Source organism: Pyrus communis, chromosome 11 (assembly GCF_041283825.1).
Source record: "Pyrus communis isolate YQ-2024b chromosome 11, ASM4128382v1, whole genome shotgun sequence".
NCBI lineage: Eukaryota > Viridiplantae > Streptophyta > Magnoliopsida > Rosales > Rosaceae > Pyrus > Pyrus communis.
Genome location: NC_142575.1, coordinates 21,126,889 through 21,132,888, shown reverse-complemented (window position 1 = coordinate 21,132,888; position 6,000 = coordinate 21,126,889). Strand labels below are relative to the sequence as shown.

The window sequence follows — 6,000 nt, the reverse complement described above, 5'->3', positions numbered from 1 at the left end:
CCCAAGAAGAGGGAGATGCATTTGAGATCAGGCACCACATGCTTGAAATTTTACCAACATTTTGGGGCTGCCAAATGAGGATGCAAACATATATATATATAATGCAAAATTTATTGTGGGTTGCAAAAACATTTTAATCAGATGTTTTTCTACCGAGGCTATCAAGCTACGTCTTTTTCCTTTCACTTTGAAGGATAAGGCGGAAACATGGTTATTCACTATACCAGCTAATATCATTACTACTTGGCAACAATTACATACAAAGTTCCTGAACAAGTATTATCCGGCATCGAAGACATTGAATTACAGGAGAGAGATTATGATATTAACTCAAAAGCCTAACGAAGAGTTTCATGAAGCATGGGAGATATATACAAAGATGTACATGAAGTGTCCTCATGCTAATATTGATTTAGATACACAAATGAATATTTTTTTGATAGGCTTAATCCTACATCTAAGAGCCATGTTAATGCATCAGCTGGAGGATCGTTGTCAAATAAATCTGCAAGAAAAGCATTTGAACTGTTTGATATGATGGCTACAGAATCTTAACAATGGGCAGCGGAACATTCACAGAAAAAAGGGTATTTTTGAGTTAACAGCATGTTATCCTAACATGTCTACACAAATGGAAAAAATGGAAAAGAAAATTTATGCAAAGTTTGACATTATTTTACAACAAATAGCCAATTCTACACAGCAACAGCCACATGTAACAACAGTTTGCATTATATGCAAAATGGCTACGCACTACATAATGGGTTGCCCGCATAAGGAGTCTTACCCGGAGCTAGTTGAACAACATGTTAATATGATGAACATTTATCAAAGGCCTAGGAATGATGCATATGGAAATCAATATAATGCAGGGTGGAAGGATCATTCTAATTTAAAATGGGGTGACAATCAAAATAATGCAAGACCATTCTAGCATGCACAAAAACCTTTTGTACCATCCAAACCATCTTTGGACGATCAACTAGCTAAATTGGTAGCAACAACTCAAACATTCATAGATGGCAGCAATCAAAGATTTCAAAATGTTGAAGCATCAATTAAAAGTTTAGAACAACAATTTGGGCAGCTAGCTACATAGATTTCAGACAGAGAAAAAGACAAATTTCCTAGTCAAACAGTGCCTAATCCAAGAGGACAAGAAGACTGCAATGTTGTACAGGCTTTACGGTGTGGTAAAAGTTATGACAATCGTGCAAATTGCACTGAAGATGGTCAACCAGCAGTGCAAAATTATGCAGAAACTGCAGTAGAACCTGCAATTTCTGCAGCAAAACAGAATTTGGTCGGTGCATAAACTGTCCCAAAACAGGTTTCTAAGCATGTTTATGACCTTCCACTACCATATCTTGAATGTTTAATTCCTAAGGCAAGAGATCAGCAACTTAAAGATTTTATGCAGACATTATCCAAGGTTTAGATCAACATTCCATTGCTAGATGCAATCAAGAAAATCTCATCATACACTAAATTTTTTAAAGAGTTTTGTAGCAGCAAAAAGAAACTTGCAAATTTGGACAAGGTTGTCTTGACAGAACAGTGCAGCATTGTTTTGTTACACAAACTGCCACCTAAGAAAAAGATCCAAGGAGTTTTAATATTTCTTGTACCATTGGAAATTCTGATTTTAAGAGTGCCTTAATTGATTTAGGTGCAAGTATTAATTTGATGCCTTTTTATGTTTTCCAGTGATTGGGACAAGGAGACTTACATCAATTATTCTTCAGCTAGCTAACCGTTCAGTGACTTATCCTAGATGCATTATTAAAGATCTAATTATTAAGGTTAATTATCTTTATTTACCGATAGATTTTGTGTTTTAGACATGGATGAAGACCTAAAAACGCCCATCATTTTTGGGAGACCATTCATGGCAACATCTAGGACTCTAATTGATGTGGAAGCCGAAACACTAACTTTACGAGTTCAAGATCAATTTGTTGTATTTAATTTGTTTGAGGCAGCAAAATGTCATGTTGAACAGCAACAATGTATATGCATTGATGTGTTAGACAACGTGGTTCAAGACAGTTTTTAGGCCAATTCAAATTTAGATCAGTAGCAGCACGTTTTACAAGGGGTAATTGGGACAGATTCTGAAGATGAAGGGGTTCTTAATTACTTTTATGCATTGGATAGTCTGCCAACACAGTTGCCAAGGTGGAGAAATGTGTATGAAAGTTTAGGGAAGCCTAAACAGCCCCTTAAACCATGCGGAAAGCATCCACCAAAATTGGAGCTGAAGCATTTGCTAGCATTTAAAATATGCACATTTAGGGGTTGTAGAAATGCTGCCAATTATTGTTGCACCAGATTTAACTCCAACAAAATAAGATAAACTGCTTCGTGTTTTGAGAAAATATCAAGATACATTGGGATGGACAATTGCTGACATCAAATGTATTAGCCCAGACATTTGTATGCACAAAATTTTAATGGAAGAAGACGTGAAGCCAACATTAGATGCTCAACGCCACCTTAATCCAATTATGAAAGAAGTTGTTTGAACATAAGTTATGAAATTACTTGATGTTGGTATGATTTATCCTATTTCAGACAGTCAATGGGTGAATCCTACACAGGTTGTGCCTAAACGTACTGGAATTACAGTGGTTAAAAATGACAACAATGAGCTTGTTCCTACACATTTAACTACAGGCTGGTGTATATGTGTGGATTATAGGAAGCCAAATGCTGGTATAAGAAAATATCACTTTCCATTACCGTTTACTGACCAAATGTTGGAAAGATTGGCTGGTAGGGCTTTATATTATTTCTTAGATGGTTATTCTGGGTACATTCAGATCCCAATTGCACCAGAGGATTAAGAGAAGACAACTTTTACATGCCCATTTGGGACGTTTGCTTATCGAATGATGCCATTTGGGTTATGCAATGCACCAGCTACTTTTCAGCGTTGTATGATGAGCATTTTTTCTGGCTTAGTCGAAAACATTGTGGAAGTATTTATGGATGATTTTTCTATGTTTGGGGATTCATTTGATCAGTGCTAAAGAATTTATCATTAATTCTTGAGAGATGTCAAGAAACAAATTTAGTGCTGAATTGGGAAAAGTGTCATTCATTGTGAAATAGGGCATTGTTTTGGGTCATTCGATTTCTCCAAGATTAGCCGACCTGTGTGGAATTTATTGGCTAAGGATGCACCATTTAATTTTGATGAGGCTTATTTAGAAGCGTTCAACAAGTTGAAATCACTCCTAACTTCGGCACCCATCATTGTTGCACCAAATTGGAGTTTACAATTTGAATTGATGTGTGAAACGTCGAATTATGCAGTTGGAGCAATGCTTGGGCAGCGAAAAGATAAGCTTCCGCATGTAATTTATTATGCCAGCAGAACTTTAAATGATGCATAGTTGAACTATGCTACCATCGAGAAAGAATTGTTGGCTGTAGTGTTTGCTTTGGAAAAGTTTCATTCTTATTTGATTGGGGCTAAAGTTATTATTTACACAGATCATGCTGCACTTAAATACTTGTTGTCTAAGAAGGATGCAAAACCTAGGTTAATTCGTTGGGTTCATTTACTTCAAGAATTTGACTTAAAAATTAAAGACAAAGAGAGTAGTGAAAATATGGTGGCTGACCATTTATCCAAATTAATTATTCCAACAGCTATAGAAGAAGATTCCCTACCATTGAGTGAGAGTTTTCCAAATGAACAACTTTTTACAGTCCAAATTAATATACTTTGGTTTACTGATATTGTTGATTATTTGGCTAAGGGTGTGGTGCATCCAGATTTTTCGTTTCATCAGAAAAAGAAGTTTTTATCTGATGTAAAGCATTATTTCTGGGATGAACCATACTTATATAAGTATTGCCCAGACCAGATTATTCACAGGTGCATTCCTAAGGTTGAACAAGAAAGTGTTTTAAGATTTGTTCATCATTATGCATTTGGGGGACATTTTGGGCAGAAAATGATAGCAAAGAAAATTCTGCATAGTGGATTATTTTGGCCTACAATTTTTTAAGATGCAAATAGTTGGTGCAAGGCTTGTGATAGGTGTCAAAGGGTCTGCAACCAATCCAAAAGGAATGAGATGCCTCATCAAAGTATTTAATTGTTGAATTATTTGATGTTTGGGGTATTGATTTAATGGGACCATTCCCACCTTCCAATGGGAACCAATATATTTTAGTTGCTATGGGTCGAGGCCATTGCAGCGCCAACTAATCAAGGATTAGTGGTCTTGAAGTTCCTCTAGGGGGCTATATTTTCGCATTTTGGAATTCCGCACGTTATTCTTAGTGATGGGGGGAAGCATTTTATTAATAAACCGTTTGCTAATTTACTAGCAAAGTATGGTATTAATCATCGCGTGGCTACACCTTATCAGCCACAAACATCTGGGCAAGTTGAAGTTTCAAACAGAAAATTAAAGCGTATTTTGGAGAATATAGTTGGTTTTACACATAAAGATTGGAGTTTAAAATTAAATGATGCTTTGTGGGCTTACAAAATAGCTTATAAGACTCCTATTGGGATGTCACCATTTCGACTCATTTATGGGAAAGCATGTCATCTACCTATGGAGCTTGAGCATAAGGCTTACGGGGCAATTAAAGAGTTAATTTTTCGTATGATTCAGCTGGGGAAAAATGCAAATTGCAGCTCAATGAGTTGGAGGAAATTCGTCAGGCTGCCAATGAAAGTTCTTGTATCTACTAGAAAAGAACTAAGGCATTTCATGATAGTCAAATTTTACGGAAGGAATTTCAGCCAGGGCTAAATTTTTTGTTATATAGTTCAAGGCTGAAGTTGTTTCCAGGGAAATTAAAATCTCACTGGACTAGGCCATATCTGATTACTAAAGTTTTTTCTCATGGGGTAGTTGAAATAACTAATGAGGCTCAAGGCAACACATTCAAGGTGAATGGTCACAGGTTGAAACCATATGTGGAGTCACCCTTCGATACTGCAAGAAAAAAAAAAAAAAATCTGTTGCTTTTTTTTTTTATTTACCTAGTTGATTTTACTTCTTTTTAATTATCGCGTATATTGGTTACATTCACATCTACACTATGCTGGAATTTAAAGCAATTAACATGAGTTCATTCAAAGATGCAAGTTTGGGGGTGGTTGTTGGAGATCTAGGACTAAAGCAAAATTTTGAACATTTAATTTTCTGTAGCTTAGTTTTGTGATGCATGGATGGAGGAGCACAGTTAAATCATAGATCCATACACCACAGAACTGAGTACAGCTATTACTACAGTTTACAACAACTAAACTTGCAGTGATTCGAAATTTTACCTCCCAGATGCATAGATCTGGACTCTTAGAGGCCTTTGCTGTTTTTGTCCATTTGAATCTAGTTTGTTGACTCTCCTTTTTCTCGGATCTATCATGGATCCGCATACCCTACACAGAGAACACCAATATGAGTACATGTAGAGACAAAATAAAAATCTATACAGACCAAACAAATTCCGGCATTAGTTTTACCTTCATATGGAAGTCGGATCATAAACATCCGAGCTGTTCATGTCTTCTACCTTTGCATCGAGGCCAAACTGGAGTTCCTACACATATCAAAACAGAATATTATTCATAATATGTTTGTCATGAACCAGGTTATGTCTCACTTAAACACTCAATGTTGCGGAGGTTATTTCAGATCTACAGGTAGTATCCTTTATTTTTATTTGTTCATCCGATATGAAGTCCTTAACATTTTATGTTTTATATTTGTCTCGATCCCATGGTCTTTCTTTTGTGTCTCATTTCTGGTGATAGAATAAAGGAACAAGGTGTGGTGCTGAAAACATGACATTTTGGGCTTGAACTGTGTTTTTGGAGCCCAAGATCACCTCTAATGGATTCATGGCCCTCTGGAGATGTGTTCAGAATGTTCCGATCTTTAGAATGAGCTATCATGGGCTGGATTTGGAGGATATTTGAGGCTAAAACGTGACTGGACAGTTACCTTGTAGATTCTCCTAACTTAATTA

At 36.2% G+C, this 6,000-nt stretch overlaps 1 long non-coding RNA gene and 1 pseudogene across 1 annotated transcript; one reads left to right on the top strand and one right to left on the bottom strand.

The window, feature by feature from the left end:
* Positions 1-303: 303 nt before the first annotated feature.
* LOC148693077 (uncharacterized) lies at positions 304-5,781 on the bottom strand. The gene is made up of 3 exons (XR_015953679.1): positions 5,495-5,781; positions 5,303-5,410; positions 304-505 (listed from the first exon to the last, which is right to left on the bottom strand). It is a non-coding gene; the product is annotated as an uncharacterized LOC148693077 (long non-coding RNA).
* Positions 2,535-5,225, top strand: LOC148693078 (uncharacterized; annotated as a pseudogene).
* Positions 5,782-6,000: the final 219 nt, after the last annotated feature.